Genomic DNA, 23,439 nt, shown 5'->3' on the forward strand with positions numbered 1-23,439 from the left:
AACCTGTGGAATGGGGTAAGACACCCACCCTCGTACCTGCTGAGTATGTTTCAAGCATCTGAAGGAGAAGGGAAAGCTCCCTGGGATTCGAGCCCAGGCTCCAGGGACCCAGCGGTTTCAGTGTGACCTGATCAGAGTATAAAAGCCTCTCACTTTTCCAAATTCCTTCCCAGGCCTCAGGAAATGGGAACTGCAGGTGCCTGCAGGGCCTGGGAGAGAATACAACAGTTCTGTCTAAGACTTGGAGTTGAAACACTCACTGTTTGATCCCTCCAGAGCTGGTTTGTCGGCGTTAGCTGGCGATTATACATCAAAGGCCAAGCTCACAGGAAGCCACTTCTACCGAGGTGTTAATGAAGCCAAAGGGAGCGTCAGTTGGAGATGGCTTTTTTGGAGCAGGGAATCGCAATTATGATCCTATCCTCGCTGTGCTGTTATGGCACTGAAATTAGCAGTTTGTCCTGTTAAAAATCAAAGACAGTGTGAAATGAGTTCTGGGCAGCATTAAAAACGAGAGAGCAGCTTGTAGTGAGGGGAAACGCTATTGATAGTGTATAAAGTTCAGCGAGCAAGCTGCCCATGTAGATTTACAGTGTAATCACTGATACATCGTCCATTTTATAGTTTTTTTTCCCTTCTTCCTTTCTTTTTCCTTTTTTTTTTTTTTTTTTGCCCAGGCTGGTCTCAAACTCCTAGCTTCAAGGGATCCTCCCGCCTCGGCCTATATATTTTAATTTGTAAATTATAACTTTTTTTTTTGAGACAGAGTTTCACTCTTGTTACCCAGGCTGGAGTGCAATGGCGCGATCTCGGCTCACCGCAACCTCCGCCTCCTGGGTTCAGGCAATTCTCCTGCCTCAGCCTCCTGAGTAGCTGGGATTACAGGCATGCACCACCATGCCCAGCTAATTTTTTGTATTTTTAGTAGAGACGGGGTTTCACCATGTTGACCAGGATGGTCTCGATCTCTTGACCTCGTGATCCACCCGCCTCGGCCTCCCACAGTGCTGGGATTACAGGCTTGAGCCACCGCGCCCGGCCTATTTTTAATGTATAAAATGTTGAATATGTCATGTTTAAATGTATTATAATTCTATTTTGTAAAATATCAATTGCTGATATTTCTGTAGTAGAATGAAAGTTTATATTTAAGTAACTACCACCTGGTGGGCACTGGCAGTGTGCCAGGTGTGTAAACAGCCCTTGCTGTGTCTTAGAGTCCTCACAACCTTGTGAAGCAGATCCTCATCTTCCCCCCATTTCACAGATGAGGAAACAAGGCTGAGGAAGGTTAAATGATTGCCTAAGGTCACGTGGCTCGGAGGTGAAGCAGTCAGGTTCTCTGCACCTCCAGCCCCATGCTCTCTGTGCTGTTCTGTCAACTCACATTTCCTCTGTGTCTGTGCAGAAGGGGGTGGGAGGCTAGAAGAAAAGGCGCCTCAATGGGAGCTTCATTGTCTTGGGGTAGATAGGTTATTTATGAGTGATTAAAATTTTTCTTTAGGCATTTGTGCATTTTCTAAAATGTCAACATGATTATGTGGGGAGATAAAACAACAACAACTTTCCTTTACCCTCTTAGGTTCAGTGACTTGGGCCTAAGAACCAAAATGATAAAAGACAGTTGTACAGGAGAAAATATTTCACATGCAAGTGAGGGTTTCACAGGCAAGATGGGAAAACCCAAAGAAGGGTTGTATACCATTTTAACAAAAGGTAGTAAATCTTGGAGAGGCAACTAAGGGCAGTCAATTGTCAGAAGGCAAATATATGGGGGGGACTAATGGAAGGTAAGGGTTATTTAGTGAGGGTTATTTAGTAATATCTGATGCATCCTTGTGCTTCGTAGTAAAAGTGGTCTCCATCACCTGTGATTAAGGGTTGTCCTCCTCTTCTTGGTATGAGAAGGAGATACCTTTGCAAATGGAATTTTACGTTACATTTACAAAGTCCTCCCACCTCAAACTCTTGGGTAGCTGGGACCACAAGTGTGCAGCATCAGGCTCGGCTAATTTTTTTCACTTTTTGTATAGATGGGGTCTCCCTGTGTTGCCCAGGCTAGTCTTGAACTAGGCTGCAGTGATCCTTTTGCCTCAGCCTCCCAAAATGCTGGGGTTACAGGCATGAGTCACTGATCCCTGCTTTCAAAAAGGGGGAGGACAGAGAGCTGATTGATTTCAGCACACATTAGTCTTTAAGGCAAAGTGGCATATTTGGGGACGGCATGCTCCAATCTCCTTCAAGTGTATATTACATTTAAACCAGGAAAAGTGTGATTACATGTCTTGTTTTAAATGCCCTAACTTTCAGGACACAGTTTAAAGGGGAAAGGGTTGTGCATTTAAAATATTCACCGTGAACTTAGAAAACCAATGTGCCACTGAAATCATAACTAAAGAAAGGACTGAAAAACCAGTCGGCTTAAATAGCCATTAAAAAATGACAGGTTTTGGGAGCAGGGGTTGATGGAGCAGCCCAGAAAAGACCAGTGAGCTGGCTAGAGACACAACACTGTGAGGCCGCAGGGGAAACTGGAAGGGGAAGGAAACGGGGGAGGGGAAACAGAGTCACTTGGCGCCAGACCAGAGGGGACCAGGGCCAGGACCCAGTGGTTTGTGGCAGACAAAGAGTGGCGCCGTAGGGTATGGACTTCTGTGGGGACGTTGTTTCATTCATGCCATTTTAAAACAAGGAAGAGCCAAGGGGAAAATAATCAGTCAAATAGTTTAATTTAAAAAGGAAAAAAGGCCCGGCGCAGTGGCTCACACCTGTCATCTCAGCACTTTGGGAGGCGGAGGCAGGCAGATTGCTTGAGCCCACAAGTTCAAGATCAGCCTGGCAACATGACAAAACCCCATTTCTACAAAAAATACAAAAATTACCCAGGCACGATGGCCCGTGCCTGTATTTCCAGCTCCACGGGCAGCTGAGGTGGGAGAATCACCCGAGCCCGGGAGGCAGAGGCTGTTGGGAGCCAGGGTCATGCCACTAGACTCCAGCCTGGGTGACAGACTGACATCCTGTTTCAACATTAAATTAAATTAAATTTTAAGAAGGAAAACGAAGAAAAGCAAACTAAACTTATGATTTGCCACCCAAAGCATGGCTTCATTACAAAATAAAAAAAAAGAGTCCTCTTCCCACAGTGGTGAGACTGTGTAGCTGAACGAAGACCACAGAATTCAGTTGACCGTGTGTGAAAAATACATGTAAACGGCTTTGAAATCTTAGAAGTTAGTCAGAAGCACGCAGCCTCAGCAGCCAGGGTTTATCAAGTGCCTACTGAATGCCAGGCACTGTGCCAACATTGTCACAATGATTCAATAATTGTATCACTAATAGTCGCCGGCCTTTGAAGCGTGCTGGCTCCATTCTAAGCACTTTTCATGCCTTAGCTCACGTAGACTCACAACAACGCAGTGGGATGAGGAAAGTGAAACAGAGCAGGGAAGTAAGCAGCTACTTAGTAGTGTGAGCTGGGCACCGTGACGACCTACCTTCCACCAGAAAAGAAATTCTCGGGAGACAAGGTAGCTAACTCAAGGTCACGGGTACAAGTGCAGTAAATATCGATACACATTGTTTTGGGTGTTTCTTTCGAACTGTTGTTTTGTGATGCTGGGTTGGGTGTTGGGGTTTATCCTCATCTGAACCATTTACAAGATGCTGCAGCATGGGGAATTCACCATCGCTTCTTGGCTAAGGCCAGGTCTTAATGACAGCTTTGGCTGAACTTTAGTTAAGAAGGAAACGCGGCGTGTAGCCAAGCAGGTAGCTTTCTGTGATCTCACTGGAAACTGGACTGGTGCTTCAAGAACAGGCATCCTCGTGGCTTTAGCTAAGGTAGCAGCTAGGAAGGAGGGTGGGGGGACGGGGCAGGATTGGAAGCAGTTACCTGATGAATTGTGCTGAGCTAGCAATAGGTAGAAACAGAGCGAAGACCTGAATGAATGGGTCAGGGAATGCTTCCTGGAGGAGGCAGGGTTCACAGCCGCACCGGGGTGGATAGATCAGAAGGGAGGGCGGGCCGGGCAGCGAGGTGACAAGCACCAAAGCTTAATGACCAGAAAGAAGGTGATGCTTGTGCAGTTTGGTGCAGACGTGTACTCGATGCAGACTTCTTGCCTGTGCCCTGCAGCAGTATGGGGACTTAGTGGGTAGAGGGCGTTTTGGGTTTTGCTTTTAAATTCAGGCTTTCTCTCAGTCACCTTAGAACCTGGGAGGCCACTCCTTTAGAGTTCTAAATTAGGATCTAAGTTAGGAACCATAGGAGGTGGCCCTTCAAGGGTGATTTTGATTTTACTGACTTTGTCACCTTCACCTGGTGGGCAGGGAAAAGATCAGCTGTTTTGATGGGTAAGAACACAATGTGGGGTGGTTGAAGAAGATGTGGGAAGGGCCCACGGTGCGCTTTGTTGTGAAGTTGCAATGACTGGGGGTGACTTGGATCAGCCCATCAAAGTGACTCCCCCTCCTCAGGCGGCCCAATCATCAAAGCTGGGGAAAGGGCTGGGAGTTAGAGGGCCAGTCTTTTGTCCTGTCTCTGACTTGTAACATCTCTTTATTTCCCTTCCCATTCACCATGGGTATGAGGCAATGGTATACAAAACGGAACAGGATGAAAAATAACCCAGAAAAATCTGGGTGATAGGAAAACATGGGTGAAAAGTTATCCATGTGATGCATTATATCAAAAGGTGTGTACATATTATAGGTGGTGGGACACTGGTTTGATTCTGAGCTTCCTGGTGGCCAAAGCAAAGAGGCCAACCCAGAAGCTTCAGGGCCCTCTCTACTGTCTCAAAATATATTCTTATCATCTCTTTGAACAACAAACAGCAAGTTTCATGATGTTGTTTCCTGCAAAATCCCTCAATGCCTGAAGGTCTGCCCCAAAGCACAAGTCAGTGAAAGCAGTTCTTCAAGGCCGAAGCAAGTGAATACTTGGGAAAGATATAAGCTGCTAGGTGTGATTACTGTCACGGTGGGGATTTATATCTGGAGTCAGAGGCACTTTTTAAAGCTGGAATTCTCAACAAGGGTTTTCCCTAACTGCCTTCAGAAACTGGCCAGTCTTCAGAAATGAAGTGATGCACAAAAGTGTGCCCTGGCACGTAGTCGGTGCCCAGTTTAGGTTTGTTGCTGCTGTGGTTAGATAAAGCCAGTCTGCCTGGTTGAATCTCACTCTCGTGCTTGCTATACAACATCAAAAGCTCTTTGCTGGGAAGAGGTCCATTAGGAGCATTTATCAGGGCTGTGATGCTGATAGCAGGTGGATTATTCAGAGATTTGCTGCAGAGCAAACACAGAGCTCAAGGCCTCCTAATATGTATGTTTGAGGTTTTAGGGAAAATGCAGGTGAAGAAAGTGGGCAGAACTCTAAGAGCAGTGTGTAAAAAAAGAGCACTCGACCACTGGGAGAAAGGCAGATGGCTGCACAGTTATGCTGCTTTGAATGCTCCTGGCCTGGCTGAAGACAGAGCTGCATTCCGGCATGGTTGTAGCCCAAGTTGTCATCAGAAGCCATCTTCCAGTCACCCTGCAGATCAGGAAATATGTACTGTTGAAGTCTGGTGGTGATTTGGGGGCTCCCACAGTATCATTTCAGAGAGGATCACTATTCTTAGCTGTGCAGATTGCTCTCAATTACACTGAGCACTTCATATTCTTAAGAAACCAGCTGCTACTGCAAGAAATGAGAGAGTGCTACAGCTGGAGGCATCTCAGGAATCGCCATGTCCTCTTACAAAGGACGAAACTGACGCCCTGACCTGAATAGTGAATTCATAGTAGAATTAACTCTACAGCAGAGGCTGACCCCCGCAGTCCAGATCATTGATTGGTATGTTAATGACTAAGTGAAATGTTGCAAACGACCTCAGGTGCATCAATAGAACATTGGTTAAATAAATAATGGTACATCAGTGTGACAAGATGTATGGGTGGAAATATTTTAACATGGACCATTAAAAAAGAATGAGGTCGATGGTCTTTTATTGCTGTGGAAGGATGTCCATGACATACTGATGAGGAAAAGTAATTTACAGAACAACATGTGTGTGTCTCTGTGTGTTTGTCTATATGTAGGTATGTGTATGTACAGAGCTGGTTACCTCCAGGAGGCAGGATTTCGGATTATTTTTACTTTCTTCTTTACAGACTTCATGCAGTGTTTAGCCTTGTTCCTTTTTTCCTTTCTATGAGTGTGGATTTGTTATAACAAAAAGTTATATTAATTTTTAAACATGTAAATTGCTCATTTAAAACAGGTTTCAATAAATTATCAAGGAAATACCTGTTTATGGCACAAAACTTGGAAAACTATTTTAAAAACTAAAAAGAAAAGAAGACTCTCATCCAAATCTACCATCCAGAGTATCGTGGGCAGCCGCTAGGTTTGTTTGCTGTACATCTTGCTGGGATTTAGAAGAATCACTTCTGAAAACTGCACGAAATTCTCTTAGATCTATATATGGGAATGTGCCAAATGGGTTTCCTTGATGTTAGACACCTCATTCTAGTTTTTCCTTATATAGTAGAGGATATCTTTGTGCATATATGTTTGTTCACGCTGCTTTCTTGGCCGTTCCTAAATGTGGGTCTCCTGGTCAAAAGCGCAGGCATTGTTAAAGCCCTCGGTACTCATTTTCCAGTTGCTTTTAAAAGCTGTCTCTCAATTTATATTCCAACCTGAAGCACAAGACAATGCCTATTTTGACCCCAATCTCATGGACTTGGTGACTGTGTTTTAAAAATACTTAGTAATTAATGAATCATCTATGAGCACGGCTGGCAAGCTGGAGTCTGGTGCAGAGTTCTGGGTGCTGTGTGTATCGTTTAATATTGACTTCGTGACCTTGGCATCCCTTCCAGCGTACTCCAACAAAGATCCCAGGGACATGAGGGACAGAGAGACCAAGTATCGTCACTTATAGGTTGAAGGCAGTTCTCCCTAAATCCAAATGGTATTTGTATGTGTGTGGTGGGGTGATTCAAGTAATTTTGAAGTTACCTAAAAGATCAGCTGGAGAGAATTACCAAGAGCTTTTTGAAAAATAGGTGTGATGAAACGAAGTTTGCCCTTCTAGATATTAAGATTTAAGTATTTTATCAAAATAGAATGAGAAGATAATATAGGCCAAAGTTTATCTGATTTAAGTATGAAGGAAAAATTTACCAGACATAGAATATGAAGGAAGCTACAGAAGAAAAATAGAAATAGCTTTTAAAATTCTATTTTAAATTTAAAAAAATGAGCAAAATTTTAAGCTATTTATTTGCAAACTAACAGCACATGTTTGTAATATAAAAAGTGATTACTAGCTCTTGCATATATTCCTTCATTTAACACTAAGTGCTCATAATGGTTGATGCGCTGTTATAAATGCTGGAAATTCAAAAATATATTCAATACTTTTATATTTCCATAAGAAAAAGATTAAACCCAATGAAAAAATAGGTTAAAATGTAAGCAATTCACAAAAGGAAAGCAATTTTTAAAAGGCTAGTAAGCATATAAAAAACAACCCGCTGAGCTCCCTCGCAATCACCAGCATGTCAATGAGATCAACAGTGAGACATAACTTTTCACTCTAAAAGTTAAAGCATTTAAAACGGTTAAACTGAATTTTGACCAGTTGAGGGGTAAATTGGTTAACATGTTTTGGAAACAATTTGATAATAGTTTTTTAAGATTATTAATATGATGTATAATTTGATCTAGAAATTCTAGCTCTAAGACTTTATCCTAAGCATTGAATTAGAGATGTGGCCAAATTTTACCGACAAAAATGCTTATCACAACATTGCTGCACATACACACATACACACACACGCACACACACACACACACACGGGCACACACATAGGCACACACAAAAGACTCAACCAAGAGCTTTAACATTTGAGTAAGGGTTTAATAAATTAAGGTGCACTTATACAGTGGAGTGTTATGTAGATATTCAAAACTTTTTTCTAAGAATATTTAATGCATATTACTAGGTAAAAATATGATATAAAATGATATAAATTTAAAAGTATATGGGTTCAAAAACACACAATGTTCATACACATATACATATATCAAGGACTGAACCCATGTAAAAAACCGTCTGGAAGGATGAAAAGCAGGTTGTTAACTTTGGGGAGGAGGCTCTTAGTTCAATTTTTAATTTTAAATCATTAATATTTTCTTTTTAAAATTTTGCTATGAGAGAGTAATGCTTTTGTAAATAAGGAGATATTTTAGGAAGTTAATGTGAGATTAAAAATATGAGTAATATCAAACACACACAAGTACCTAGCAAAACACACAGGAGAAAATAACTGATGAGTAGGATCTATATTTTTATTCTTATGTGTATTTTCTAAATTTTCTGCAACAAATAAATGTAGCTTTTCAAGCTGAGAAGTTAACCATGACTGCCATTATAAAATGTGTAACACATTGAGACGATCTTCCTGTTCATTTTTCCAGGCTTGGGTTGGCCCCAAATTCAGGAAACGTAGGATAAACTTGTTTTAAAACATTCATTTGTTAAACCTCCAAACCCTGTGCTCAATGTGATTTTCTTTAACTGCTAGACACTTTTTCAGGTGTAGTACTTCTACATTTGAAGCAATGGGTCCAATTGTTAATCTGAGCAAAATACAATAAATAATCACTCTTTGACCCTTGTTTCCAGAATTTAGGGATACTCTGAACTGTGTCTGTTACACTGGAAGTTGCAGAAAAACATACTGCACATAGTATTCAAAATGTAATGTGCTGTTTATCTAAACATGGTGCAAACATTTTGGAAAAAATTTGGCAGTTTCTTAGGCAATTAAACACACACCTACCATACAACACAGCAATCCCACTCCTAGGTGTTTGCCCAAGAGAAGCGAAAGCATGTGTCGCTAGACAGCGTGTACACAAAAACTCACATCAGCACTGCTCGTTCACAGCCTCAAACTGGAAACTACCCGGATGTCCACTAATGGAGAAAGGGGCGAATGGTGGTGTATGAACATCTACATGTATATCCACATTTCCCTACAGTGCAAAAGGAAACAAACACTGATCACACCACACGGACTTCCAGAACACGACAGTGGGGGAAGAAGGCAGAAACAAGAGTGCACAGTGTTCAATTTCATTTTTGTCATATTCTGGAAATGACAACAGTAAGCTGTAGTGACAGTGTCAGTGATGGTGGTTTCGTGGGGTTGGGGCGGGAGGCAGGAGGCACTTGCTGGGGCGAGGAGAGGCTCTAGACCTGAATTTAGGTGGTTGCATGGATATTTGTCAAAACTCATCCAGTTGTCCACTTAAAATGGGTGTATTTTATTGTATGTAAATTATCTCTCATCAATGTTGATTTTTTTAAGCGAGCTTATTCCGTGCAGGGCCAGCTATAGAATTACAAATTAAGATGGTGGCAGCAGAGTGTTAAACCAATCTTGGGGCCCTGCATGTGAAGCTGGCCCTGATGCTGTTTCCTGACTTTTCCTATACCAGGGTGTGTGTGTGTGTGTGTGTGTGTGTGTGTGTGTGTCTGTGAGAGAGAGAGAGAGAGAGAAAGAGAGAGAGAGAGAGAACTTTACATAAATGGGATCTTACTATCAGTGCTGTTGTAAATTTTTTTTTAACTCAATAATAATGTGCTGGGATCACCTCTCCAAGCCAACAAATTGAGCTCTGCTTCATTGTCCGCAGAGCACACCGCTGTGGCTGTGGGTGTGTCTAAGCAACGACACCATCTCTGGTTGATAGCCTTTGAGGATGTCCTCCATTTCCCATACTCAGCACCACTCGGCCCCATGCAGTGCGGGGCTCTCTCGCAGACGTTTCTGAGGCCTCTGGGCCCCCCCTCTCTCGCAGACGTTTCTGAGGCCTCTGGGCCCCCCCTCCCCAGGCGCGGTCTCCCGGTGCTGCTGGGAGGTGGTTTGCCTTGAGCACGTCCCTTCCTGCCTTCTCTTTGTCTTGAGCTTTAAATAGAATGGTGAGGGGTCTAGAATGATCAACTTTCTTAGCCTGGAGGGTCCCGGAGGCCTGAGCCCTGGCACCTGAATTACGCCCTTGTCACTCCAGAGGCCTCGAAGGAGCTGCATGGGGCTCCTTAGGAGCCAGGAGTCCATGTCCCCAGCATTGTCATCAAACACTCCCTGCATTTTCCCTGCCATGCCCTGGGAAGGGCTCTGAGCCTTGGGATTTCCACAGTCCACCACAAGACAGCTTTCTATCTCCAGGGGTGAGGGGCACTTCTCGGTTTCGAAAGAGCCTCAGCCTGCATTCCCACCATATACAGCTTCATATTGACTTCCCATGCCCAGAACTACCTTTGGGCTGCTGGCTTTTAGTGTCTACCCAGGTGAACCGATTGGTACTGCCAAGGGACTTGGGGTCACCTTCTGCTGGCCATCTGTCAGGCCACGCAGTGTTTATAACCAACAGGGCTGTTTGAAGTGGGAGAGGACAAGTGGCCTCTGACTGGCTTCAGTGGCCTTGGGGAAGTCTGCTAACCCGGCCCCTCCCACTTTTGCTATGTAGTATGATCTGCACCTTAGGTGGGCCTTATGGAGAAAACTTAACGCTCCAAAATGTTAAGGTTTTCTTTTTCTTTAAATTAAATTTTATTTTATTTTTGAGACAGAGTCTCATTCTGTCACCCAGGCTGGAGTCCAGCGGCACGATCTTGGCTCATTGCCACCTCCGCCTCCCAGGTTCAAGCGATTCTCCTGCCTCAGCCTCTTGAGTAGCTGGGATTACAGGCGCCCACCACCATGCTGGGCTAATTTTTGTATTTTTGGTAGAGACGGAGTTTTGCCATGTTGACCATGCTGTTCTCAAACTTCTGGCCTCAAGTGATCCTCCCGCCTGAGCCTCCCAAAGTGCTGGGATTACAGGCATTAGCCACTGGGCCCTGCCAAGGTCTGGTTTCTTCTTTTCCACAACAGGAGGCACTTCCCTCAGTTTTGAAGGAATTTAGTCTGTCCTGCCTAGGCATCTGACCTGGGCTCCCCACAGCACCGGGAAATATATCCTCTGTGAAGAGCACACCAAGGAAGGGGAGACACTCCCGAGGGAAGGGGCTTCTCTGGGAGCAGGGGCAGCTTCTGTTTTATCTTGTCCAGGAGGGCAGCTCTATGTCCTTGTGGTCTGGTGGCCTCTGTGTTCAGTGAAGAAATCGCCGTGAGCACCCTGGAGAAAGGATCCTCCCACCCTATCTGGATTGAGAGTCCTGCTGTAATTGATCATCCGTGTGCCAGGGAGAGGGGATATTACATGATCAAAGATAAACAAAATTGGCCCTGGTTAAAAGTGGTAAAGACAGATTTTATTCAGCGATAGCTTCGATAGTAGGGAAGAGGCCCTACTGTAAACCAAGCTCAACATCAATTTGTACAGAGGTAACTGGGCGTTTGTTTTTTGAGACAGAGTCTTCCTCTCTTGCCCAGGATGGAGTGCGGTGGTGCGATCATAGCTCACTGCAGCCTCAACCTCCTAGGGTCAGGTAATCCTCCTGCCTCAGCCTCCCAAGTAGCTGGGACCATAGGTGCACACCACCACACCTAGCTAATTAAAAAAAAAAAGTGTAGAGACAGAAGTCTCCCTATGTTGCCAGGCTGGTCTCAAACTCCTGAGCTCAAGGGATACTCCTGCGTTGGCTGAGATTGTAGGTGTGAGCCATAACACCCGTCTTGGGCGCCCTCTGACTGGGTTCCCTCTGTGCCCTGTGTTTTTAAGGGAGAATGAGGGAGTAGGGAGGAGTGAGGCAGGGCTCGCTCAGCGTCAGAGAAGTGAAAAACTACATGTCAGCGTGATGAGGCCAGCTGTGTAGACCAACTGACCTCTATCAGAGTCAGGTTCCTGCCCTCCCTCAGGGGCTGGGACAGGCCCTGTCCTTGCTGATGATGCCATTTCAAAGAAATGGTCTCAAGTCTTGAGAAAGACATGTCTGGGCTGTAGGAGGCACATACGACTCACAGGGAGAGAGAGAGGATTTACAACTGTAAGTTTTTAAAGAAATGTCCATCCTCACGTGTTGGCTGGAGGAAACGATTCTTTCTTTCGGCATCCCGGAGCTTTTCCACACCGGAGTGCAAAGCAGGGCTGGGTTGTCCTAGGCGGGTGGCCTGAGGCTGCGAGAAGCTTTGCTAGAGCTTGGTTGAGTGTCTTAGTGTGGGGTTTGGATGGCGTTGTTCTTGCAGAATGCTTTTGCCGTTTTCATCACAGAGTGTCTGTCTTTCTCCAGCTTTGCTCTAGGCTGGTGATCTTCAGATGGAAAGGGGTGTGGGTAGTCTGGAGGGGAGTGGACTTCCAAGTCAGCTTTCTTCTGGACTTCCTTCCTCCTCACCAGTGCATCCATCCGTTTGTCTTCCCCGGCTGCCTTTCTCAACTGCTCTTCTACTTCGCTAAAAAGATGCAGGCCTAACCCATCCTGGATCCTAGCGGGTGAAAAAACTTCTGGGGCAGTCGAGGGACAGTTTGAGGTGTCGGCATTGGAACTAAGATAGGCAATAAATCATTTTGCAGGTCAGATGGCTTTTAATATTTATCTTCAACATCATTTTATTATTTATTTACTTATTTTGAGATAGACTCTTGATGTGTTGCCCAGGCTGGAGTGCAGTGATAAAATCTCAGCTCACTACAACCTCTGCCTCCCGGGTTCAAGCAATTCTCCCGCCTCAGCCTCCCAAGTAGCTGGAATTACAGGTGCCCACCACCACACTCAGCTAATTTTTTTGTTTTTAGTAGAGACAGGGTTTCACCATGTTGGCCAGGCTGGTCTTGAGCTCCTGACTTCAGGTAATCCACCTGCCTCGGCCTCCCGAAGTGCTGGGATTACACGTGTGAGCCACCTCGCCTGGCCTTCAACAGCATTTTAAAAATTAAAAAATAATTTGACTCTAGATTGCATCGTGACATTTTTGGCCTCCAACTTGGACGGAGTTGGAAAAATTCACTATCACAAATTCCTCCTGGCTCCATGGATTCGGGGGTCACATCTGTAAAAACGAAAACAGGATGTCTTATCCTAGCAACAAATAATATCCATCTCCGGGTATGTTAACTGAGAGGGAAAAGCCTAAACACCCCATTCAGAAAGCTTTCCAGTAACATTTAGCTTTCTGTGGCTAATCATCATTGATATTGATATAATAAATAGCATCAAAATTTGTAGTACCCATGCTATTTTGTTTTGTGTGTGACTAATAATCATGATGACAATACAATCTAGAGGAAAAATAATTTCATCAGAGCCTTATGATCACAGGAAATAATAAAGTTTTAGTATTTTAATTTATGTACATTTTGTTTCAAAGAATCAAAGGGCACTGGGCATGGCGGCTCATGCCTGTAATCTCAGTACTTTGGGAGGCCAAGGCAGGTGGATCACCTGAGGTCAGGAGTTTCAGACCAGCCTGACCAACATGGTGAAACTCCATCTCTCCTGAAAATACAAAAAAATCAGCTGGGTGTGGTGGTGTGCGCCTATAATCCCAGCTGCTCTGGAGGCTGAGGGAGGAGAATCGCTTGAACCTGGGAGGCAGAGGTTTCGGTGAGCCGAGATGGTGCCACTGCACTCCAGCCTGGTTGACAGAACAAGACTCTCTCAAAAAAAAAAAAAAAAAAAAGAATCAAAGGATGATTACTATAGGACTTCAAAGCATGATAACATATTAGGATAAGATTATGTGGAAGGGGTGGAATCAGAGCCCAAGGAGAAAAAAGGAATGGTGTAACGGCACTTACTAGCTGCTCAAGAAAGACATACTCATATATTTTTAAAATGGATGATGGTAGGCAGCAATGTTGTATTCCACTAGGTTTATTTAAAGGATGACATAAGTTTTAAAATGTCAGTATTGAAGTATGACATTGGATGTGATATATGAATCACATCCTGCTGCGTCCAAGTTATGGCAAACCATTTTAGAAAACAGCTTTACAATGTTCGAGTGCCTGCAGTGCGGCTTTCTTGAAGCCATTCCGCTGGCCCAGAGGGAAGCACCGCGTGGCCCTGTGCCTGGTCTGTACTGCCCACAAGGCAAGTGTGGCTTTGACATTTTTAAATGGTTGGGAAAAAGGAAAGAGAGTAATATTTCGTGACACATACAAATTATATGAAATTCAAATCTTGGCATCCATGGATAGTTTGATGGGAGCCCAGCCGCATTCATTTCTTCTCGTGGGGCTGCTTTTAGCAGAGTTAAAACAGAGTTGAAAACAGAGTTGAGAAGTTGCAACAGAGACTGTGTGGCCAGCGAATCCTGACATATTTATGATCTGACCATTTATGGGAAGAGCTTGCCACCCACTGCCCCAGACCACAGACTCAGGAAAGCCTCCTTGTGGCTCCTGCTCTGCTCCTTACTGTGGACAAATCAGGAAAAAAAAAAAAAAAAAAAAAAAAAAAAAAGCACTGTTTGGGGTAAGCGGTCTCTGAGTTTTCTAAAAACTTAAGTCTGGGAAAGCAATTCATACTCAGGTATTAATGGCTGATACTTCCCAGGAGTGCCTGCTTTTAAAAATGAGCCTTGAAGAGGCAACTCTTTTAATGCAAAGGAGCGAGGTGCTTACAGCAGAATTTCCTGCACCTGCATGGGTTGGCAGTGATTTCAAAGGGGCTTTTCCCAGCATCCGTTGATGTCAGTGTTTGTGATGAACAGACAAAGGTTTGTACTGATCCATCTGTCCATTTACAGATATCGACCAACATCCCCGGAGGCCAATCCTGGCCCATTCCAAGCCCACAAACTTCCCAGACCCCACGGAAGCCCCAGGGAAGGCCAGGCACAGAGGGGCTAGAAGCTTATCCAGCCTCCCCCGGTGCCAGGCTTGGGCAGGATCCGGGAAGCGCGTTGGGCTTTCATGCTCCCCGTCCTTGTCTTTGAAAAGCTCATCTCTTGTGCAGGCCTTGCAGGATGCCCTGGGAAGTGCCAGGCGAGTTACAGGCCGACCGGGGACCGGCCACACCTGTACGCTCTGGTGCTCCAGATGCCTGGGAGGACGCTGTGCAACCCCCCAACCCACTCCAATGGGCTGTGCAGTGTGGTCTTTGCCAGGGGGAAAGCTGGGCATTCAGGGTCTCCCCCAGCATAGTCGGCTAGGATACCAGGCATACTCTGTGTCTCCTTGAGCTGGCTTTTGTTGGCGGGGAGAGGCCATGAGCAGGAGGGCAGGGGTGACAAACCCAGTACCAACAGGATCCCAAACCCACCTGGGAGGGCAGCCTCTACCTGGCTCCAGGCCAGCTGATTACAGCTTCCTGTGAAGATTTTAGGCCCAGGGTGGCCAGAATTTCCAATTTTTCAAAAGAAACCAAGAATCTGGAATTCTATATGAAATCTCCTGATTTTCAAATGTTGGCAAGCCATTCCAAAGGAAATTCTAAAACACTGGCTTCAAAAAGCACATCCATAGGTCAAATTTGTTCCCCAGGGTACCAGTCTGAGACCTTAACCTTTGAGCTCAAGAGGCAGGACTCAGGTCTCAGCTCTGGCACTGGCTGTGTGGCTTGTGGGCTTATGGCTGAAGCCCTCTGAGTGTCAATTTCCTCCTCTCCAAAGTGGGGGAATGGTCCTGGACTTTGCAGGCACATGGTGAGACTCAGCTCTGCCTCCAGCGAGAGGATCGTAGGCGGGTGCGTGGAACAGGCCTGATGAATGTTGCTCTTTTCCTGGCTTGGAAACTTGGCAGTGATTTCTGGTGACAAGAGAGATCACGTTATGGCCTATTATCTGGTGGACTTGAGGCTCTGCCCACCCATGCATTTCTCAGTTGCTCTGGAAGGGAGGGCCAGATTACCTGGGTAATGGGCCAACGGGCAACCTCATGTTGCCCTTGTAGGCACTGCCAAAGGCCCACTTTGCAGTCCCACCACCCACCCAAGGAAGCCTCTCAGACTGGAGGCGCTCTGTGTCCCATTGATCAAGACCCTGGGGAGGGGGCGGCTGGTGAGATGGTGCTGATAAACTTATCGTATGGCACTCTGCCTTCCGGTTTTCGTGTGGGTGTCTTCCTCTTAGAGAAAAATCGGTTGTCCTTGAATTGATGTATGGGAGGGGTCCGTTGTCTCCTCCCTCCTCTAGGGGCCAAGGCCAGTGTGAGAACATCCCCGGAGAAAAGCCTGCTCAGCGTCTGGCGTCCAACCCAGCTGAGGCCCGGGGGACCACAGTGTGTACTGGCGGAGCCCAGACCTCTGACTCCTCGGATCCGGGCGTGAGCTCTGCTTCTGCTGCTAGCCGTTTGTTGCCTAAGCTACAGGGATAATAACAGTAACGACCACAGACGGTTGTTAGGATTCAGCGCAACGATGTATGGAAAATGCCTGGTGCAAAGCAAGCATGTGGAAGGGGAGGAAGAGGCGCCGTTGGAGTAGGAATGGAATAAATGTTTGCAAATTGAATGAAAACAGGAATGAGAGAAGGAGTAACATTCGTTCTCAGCAGATCATACAGAAACATTTTTTTTTTTCTGCCTTTGGAATATCATATTATGACTCCTACCACCGTGCCCCAAAGGCTTGCTTTCTAATTATGTCTCATCTTTTCATCTTGCTTAATTAAAAAGCGATGTGCTGAGGGAGTTCCGTATTCAGAGCTGTCGCTCACAGCTCAGGCAGGGCTGTACGCAGGAGAGTGGGGTCTCTCGCCCGCACAGGTACAGCCTGGGCTCCTGCAGCCTGGAGAAGGACAACCCAGCGTCGTGTCTGGGACCTTCAGAAAACCTGGGTCTGATTCAGGGTGTGATGCCTGGGTGGGGTGGGGTAGAGGGAGCTGATGCTGGGGGCAGGAGTCCTGAGAGCCACAAGGCCGAGCTCTTTCGGTGTTTCAGATTGGGGCAGAAATGAGGGATGACAGTGACATTCACTTATAACTTCGTTGTTGTTGTTATTAAGACAGGGTCTGGCTGAGTCACCCAGGCTGGAATGATGAAGACGGCTCACTGCATCCTCCACCTCCCAGGCTCAAGTAATCCTCCCACCTCAGCCTCCCGAGCAGATGGGATTACTGCCATGTGCCGCCATGCCTGGCTTGGTTTTAGAAATTTGTTGTAGCGATTGGGTTTCTTGCTTTGTTGGCAGGCTGGTCTCAAACTCCTGGGCTCAAGCGAGCTTCCTGCCTTAGGCTTCCGAAGTGCTGGGATTACCAGCGTGAGCCACCACGCCCAGCCCTTTTACAATTCTTTAAAAACCTTGTAGGACACAGATGTGCTGGTTGCAGCATAGCCTATTTATAGAAACATCCGTCAAAGGAACAGCAAGCCTACTTTTTTTTTTTTGGGGTGGGGTGGAGTTTTGCTCTTGCTACCCAGGCTGGAGTGCAATGGCATGATCTTGGCTCACCGCAACCTCCGCTTCCAGGTTCAAGCGATTCTCCTGCCTCAGCCTCCTGAGTAGCTGGGATTGTAGGCATGCGCCACCACGTCTCGCTAATTTATTTATTTATTTTAAGACGGAGTCTTGCTCTGTTGCCAGGCTGGAGTGCAGTGGTGCAATCTTGGCTCACTGCAACCTCTGCCTCCCGGGTTCAAGCGATTCTTCGCCTCAGCCTCCTGAGTAGCTGGGACCACAGGCATGTGCCACCAAGCCTGGCTAATTTTTGTATTTTTAGTAGAGACACGGTTTCACCATGTTGGCCAGGATGGTCTCAATCTCTTGACCTTGTGATCTGCTCACCTCTTCCTCCCAAAGTGCTGGGATTACAGGCGTGAGCCACTGCGCCTGGCCGCTAATTTTGTATTTTTAGTAAAGATGGGGTTTCTCCATGTTGGTCAGGCTGGTCTTGAACTCTGGACCTCGGGTGATCTGCTCGCCTCAGCCTCCCAAAGTGCTGAGATTACAGGTGTAAGACAGTGCCCAGCCACCTACTTCTTAAACAAAGAGAGACAATTAACTGAAGAGCCTCCTATACTGCATAAAAGCTGTGGAATCAATTTTTTGAAGGGTGCCTATGCCTGGTGAACCTGAGATGAAGCCAGTCAGGGCCTCTTCATGTCATTCTTCCCTGCAGCAGGGAAGAATCATGCTACAGGGTGGCAAGGCAGACAGTTTCCTGAGAGTTTCCCAGAGCAGTGGACCAGATGTCTCTACCGTGCCCTAACAGTATTAGATTAGTGAGGTCTAATCTCTTACTGGAATTGGCCCTTTGCTTCCATGTTCCATCCACCTTTGTAGAGTAATACTTTACCAGGTGTCAAAATAACTGCACAGGCAAAGGCGTCTAGGAGGGTGGGTGCAGGCAGTGATAGCCCCAGTGTTCATTCACCTGCAGATGTGAGTGGTTCAGATTCTGCATAGAAGGGGACATTTAGGGGAGTTTATGTCTGGGGAACGTAAGTGCAAGGAATCTGAAAGTCACTCATGTAAATGGAGAGCTGCCCTTGCCTTCCTCAAACGTTTATTAAGCATGTATTATGTGCCAGACCCTTTTCAGGGTGCTGGGATTACAGTAGTGACCACAGCCAGCACAAATCCCTGCCTGCACAGAGCTGGCGTTTCAGTCTGCCTCTCCTTCCTGGGGGTTCTCTGTGGGGGATGGGCATGACTTGTCATTCCACTGCATTTAGTGTTCAACAAATATTTGTCGGCACTGGGATCCACCAGACAGCTAGTGCCATGTCTTGCCTGTCTTTGCATCCCCAGAGATGAGCAGAGCGTCTATCCAGGTAGATACTTATAAAGTATTAGGTCTACTGTTTTAAAGACATTCTGCTGGGTGTTGGGTTGGAGGAGAGAGGGCAGAAAGAACAAAACCAAGCCCAGGCCTTGCCTTTGAGGAACTTATAATCTTGGGGAGAAAGTAGGAAACGTATGAGATAGAAACATGATGTATGGAATCAAACAATTAAGGAAATGATTGGCAGGTGGCGGGAGCCAGTTTCTTACTGTTGGAGTAGGAGGTTATGGATCAATAAGAAAAATCTAGAATAATCCATGTGTAATGGTTTAGATTTGGTGGCATTAGTGTGAGCTCATGTTTACCTTTTCTTTTCCTTTTTTTTTTTTTTTTGAGACAGGATCTTGCTCTGTTGCCCAGGCTAGAATGCAGTAGTGTGATCACAGCTCACTGTAGCCTCAAACTCCTGGGCTCAAGTGATCCTCCTATCTTGGCCTACCAAAGTTCTGGGGTTCCAGGTATGAGCCACCATGCCTGGCCCATCATAACCATTTTTTTTTCTTTCAGACAGAGTCTCACTCTGCCGCCCAGGTGCTGGAGTGCAGTGGCATGATCTCAGCTCACTGCAACCTCCGCCTCCCGGGTTCAAGCAATTCTCCTGCCTCAGCCTACCGAGTAGGTGGGGTTACAGGTGTGTGCCACCACTCCCAGATAATTTTTGTATTTTTGGTAGGGATGGGATTTCAACCATGTTGGTCAGGGTGTTCTCGAACCCCTGACCTCAAGTGATCCACCCGCCTCGGCCTTCCAAAGTGTTGAGATTACAGGCGCGAGCCACGGAGCCCAGCCCATCGTAACCATTTTGAAGTGTGCTATTCAATGGTATTAAATGCATGCATAATGTGCAATCATCACCATCCTCTGTCTCCAGAACTCTTTGCATCTGGCAAAACTGAAACTGTGTATTCCTTAAACACGAATACCCCAAGCCTCGCTCTCCAGCCCCGGCAACCACCATTCTACTTTCTGTCTCTATGATTTTAATTATCCTAAATACCTCCTGTAAGTAAAGTCATATAGTATTTGTCTTTATTTCACCTCGCATGATGTCTTCAAAGTTCATCTACATTGTAGCATTTTCTTCCTTTTAAAAAGAATTTCCTCCCTTTTAAAAGCCTGGAGCGTCTTGTAAGTGCCAGAAAATCTACATGATCAATGGAACCCACAACACTGGGGGTCTGTGAAACTGTCCCAGGAGCCCGTGGAACGAGTTACCAGTGGTCAAACCTGGAATAGCTTGAGTCACAAAATGGTGCTGGACTCTAATCCAAGTAAATATCCGTGAGCCCATACTGATATAAATGGAAGACAGAATAAGTAAAAGAAAGTAGGCCAGGTGCAGTGGCTCACGCCTGTAATCCCAGCACTCTGGGAGGCCGAGGTAGGTGGATCACTTGAGGTCCAAAGCTCGAGACCAGCCTGGCCAACGTGGCAAAACACTGTCTGTACTAAAAATACAAAAATTAGCCGGGCATGGTGATGTAGGCCTGTAGTCCCATCTACTAGGGAGGCTGAGGTAGGAGACTCGCTTGAACTCAGGAGGCGGAGGCTGCAGTGAGCTGAGATGGTGCCACTGCACTCTAGCCTGGGTGACAGAGTAAGACTCCGTCTCAAAAATAAATAAATAAATAAATGAAGAAAATTTGTAAATAATTCATGTAGGTGCTCTGCCCCGAAAGAGGTTGGGCATAATCCTTTTTTCTTTCTTTTTTTGCTTTTTTGCTTTCTCCCTCCTCCTAGCCCCCATTCCTTACGTGTTAGCTGTGCATAGTGACCTCCTTGCAGAGGGGACAGTGTGGAAGAGAGTAGCTGTGCAGCGGAGAAAGCCCGGCCATCAGGCTGATGTCCACAGTGACAAGTCATGTTGATGGCAGGGACCCTTGAAGCGACGCAATGAGAACAGCACTTGACCTCTGCAGCCTTTCTCCCCCAAACCTGCAACCCAAATCTAAGCATGAGAAAAACATCGGGCAAATTGCAGTTGGGGATCATTTTACAGAACACCTGAGCAGACACTTCTCAAAACTGTCGCTGTTATGAAAAACAGAGTCTGAGAAACTGTCACGGCCAAGGGGAGCTTAAGGCGACACGATGATTCAGTGGGATCTGGTATCTTGGGTGGGATCCTGGAAACAAAAGCATATTAGATAAAAACGAAAGCAATCTGGGGGGGCACAGTGGCTCATGCCTGTAATGCCAACATTTTGGGAGGCCGAGGTGAGAGGATTGCTTGAGCCCAGGAGTTCAAGACCACCGTGGGCAGCATAAAAAGACCCCATCTCTGCAAAACATAAGAAATGAGCTGGGTGTAGTGGTGCATGCCTGCATTCCCTCTGCCTGGGAGGAGGTGGGAGGGTCTCTTGAACCTGGGAAGTCGGGGCTGCAGGGAGCTGTGATTGTGCCACTGTACTCCAGCCTGGGGATCAGAGTGAGACTCTGTCTCTGAAACAAAACAAAACAAAAAAACAACCAACCAACAAAGAAACAAAGCAAAAAAACCCTGAAGCAATCTGCAATCCAAAGAACATGTGGACTTCAGTGAATAATCGTGAACGAATATGGGTCCATTAATTGTGATCAATGTACCGTGCTAATGTAAGATGTCAACAGTATGAAAACTGAGTATGGGGTGGAGGAAATTACTAGGCAATTTTTCTGTAAGTCTAAAGCGGTTCTGAAATAAAATGTTAATTAAAAAAATGAAATACACCCTGAGAAAAGATGGGTAGGAAAGCTCATTGGCGGTTGGAAGGAAGCAGAAGGGGAAGCAGGTAGCCGGAGGAAACAGAGCAAACACGTAATGGACGAGGGCATCCGGCTGCCCAGGGAAAGGCTGGGGGCCGGGTCCTGACACCTCATTCTCCCACACTGATGATGTTCTTTCATCTTCGTCAGCTCCAAGCTGCAAATGCTGTGTGTCTGCTCCTGGGGTACCCGCTGGCCTTGAATCACTCCTCTGCATCCCTGGGACTCCAGGAACTTTGGGATCCAGAGAAGCAAGCTCTTTTATCCCAGGACCCATGACTGCCCAAGCTGTGAGCTTCCTGAGGGCAGGGACCCTGTTCTCTCTCCCAGAGCCAGGGCTCCATGTTGGAACTGGCCCAGAGAGCGTCTGTTAAGCTTCCACGAAACGAACATTCCTGACCTTGAAGCCATAGGACAGGACTCTGAAGATCACCAAATCACATCGTGAGAAAACAAAGCCATTTTCAGCTCTGCACCGGTCCTTCTCGTGACAGCAAGGAGAATGTGTCGGGCTGGCTCAAGGATGTCTCTAACACCCACCTCTCTCACCCTCACCCACCTCCACACAGTACCAAGAACACGCAGGTCCTAGACTCAGACTCTAGCGGACGAATGTGTCTAGCAAAAGTGCCGGCATTGCTTTATTTTAGAATTATCTCCAATTTATACCAAGTGATACTGGTTTTCCACTTGTAATAGCAACATTATTTTTCTGAAGTTTGTTTTAAATTTTAATTCACTTTCAGACATACAATAAAATTGCAAGGATAATAGAGTTCCTGGATACCTGGCACCCAGTTCACTTAGTGTTAATATCCTGTCCCTCTCTCTCTGCCTCTCCCCCTACCTTCCCCACCAAACTACCTATCTACACACACACACACACACACACACATACACACACACACAATTTTTTTTTTTTCTGAACTATTTAAAAGTATGCTGTTCTTTCATCTCTTTTTTGCAATGGAGTTTCATTCTTGTCACCCAGGCTGGAGTGCAATGGCATGGTCTCGGCTCACTGCAACCTCCACCTTCCAGGTTCAAGCGATTCTCCTACCTCAGTCTGCCAAAGTGCTGGGATTACAGGCACCTCCCACCACGCCTGGCTAATTTTTGTATTTTTAGTAGAGACGTGGTTTCACCATATTGGCCAGGCTGGTCTTGAACTCCTGACCTCAGGTGATCCGCCCATCTTGGCCTCCTAAAGTGCTGAGATTACAGGCCTGAGCCACCGCGCCCGGCCTCTCTTACCTCTAAATGTGTCAGTACTCCACTGTGTATTTCCTAAAACAAGACTACTTTGTTACATAAGCATAGTACCCTTTTTGGAATCAGGAAAGTAACCCTGATGTCACTCTGTAATCGATAGGTCTCCTTCCTGTTTCACTGCCTGTCCTGGTAATGTCCTTCATGGCAAACAACACCACCAACAACAAACACCCATGTCTTGCATGCGGTCGGGATGTCTCTTTGACACTTTTCGTCTGAAACAGTTCTTGAGTCTTGTATTGTGCGACATTGGCATTTTTGAAAAGTATCTGCCAGATATTTTGTAAGATGTCTAACGATTCCTTTTTAAATAAATTTAAGTTTTAAAGAGGTGAGTCCACTTAAAGAAAAACTATCTAGTGACCCAAAGAACAAATGGTCTACAGATAAAGCAAACATTCTGAAGATGTACGTGGATTACAGTTTTGAGAAATGCTGCCTTAAATCAAATTCATTCTGCCCCTGGGGCTTCATCCCACTGGGATGGTCAGGTCTTGGGTCACTAGGTCAAGAACAGTCAGTAAAGTGGTGACACAAGGCTGTCCCAGACTGTGAGCAGGGAGCTCGCTCTCGGAGGCAGAGGCAGGGTTCTGGGCTCTCTACCAGACACTAGTGAGGTGCTGGGAGGAAGGCATGCTTTTGGGTGGGTGCAAGGTGCGTGCAACTCCCAAATGTGGCTCAGTGAAAGAACAGGCAGGCCGCGCGCGGTGGCTCATGCCTGTAATCTCAGCACTATGGGAGGCTGAGGTG

General features: G+C 46.1%; 1 long non-coding RNA gene across 1 annotated transcript; it reads left to right on the top strand.

The window, feature by feature from the left end:
* The first annotated feature begins 3,012 nt into the window (after positions 1-3,012).
* LOC116554945 lies at positions 3,013-22,192 on the top strand. The gene is made up of 2 exons (XR_004270328.1): positions 3,013-3,530; positions 21,568-22,192. It is a non-coding gene; the product is annotated as an uncharacterized LOC116554945 (long non-coding RNA).
* The last annotated feature ends 1,247 nt before the right edge of the window (positions 22,193-23,439 follow it).

The sequence above is a fragment of the Sapajus apella genome, unplaced genomic scaffold (assembly GCF_009761245.1).
Source record: "Sapajus apella isolate SASKATOON/1434 unplaced genomic scaffold, GSC_monkey_1.0 scaffold14, whole genome shotgun sequence".
NCBI classification, from domain to species: Eukaryota; Metazoa; Chordata; class Mammalia; order Primates; family Cebidae; genus Sapajus; species Sapajus apella.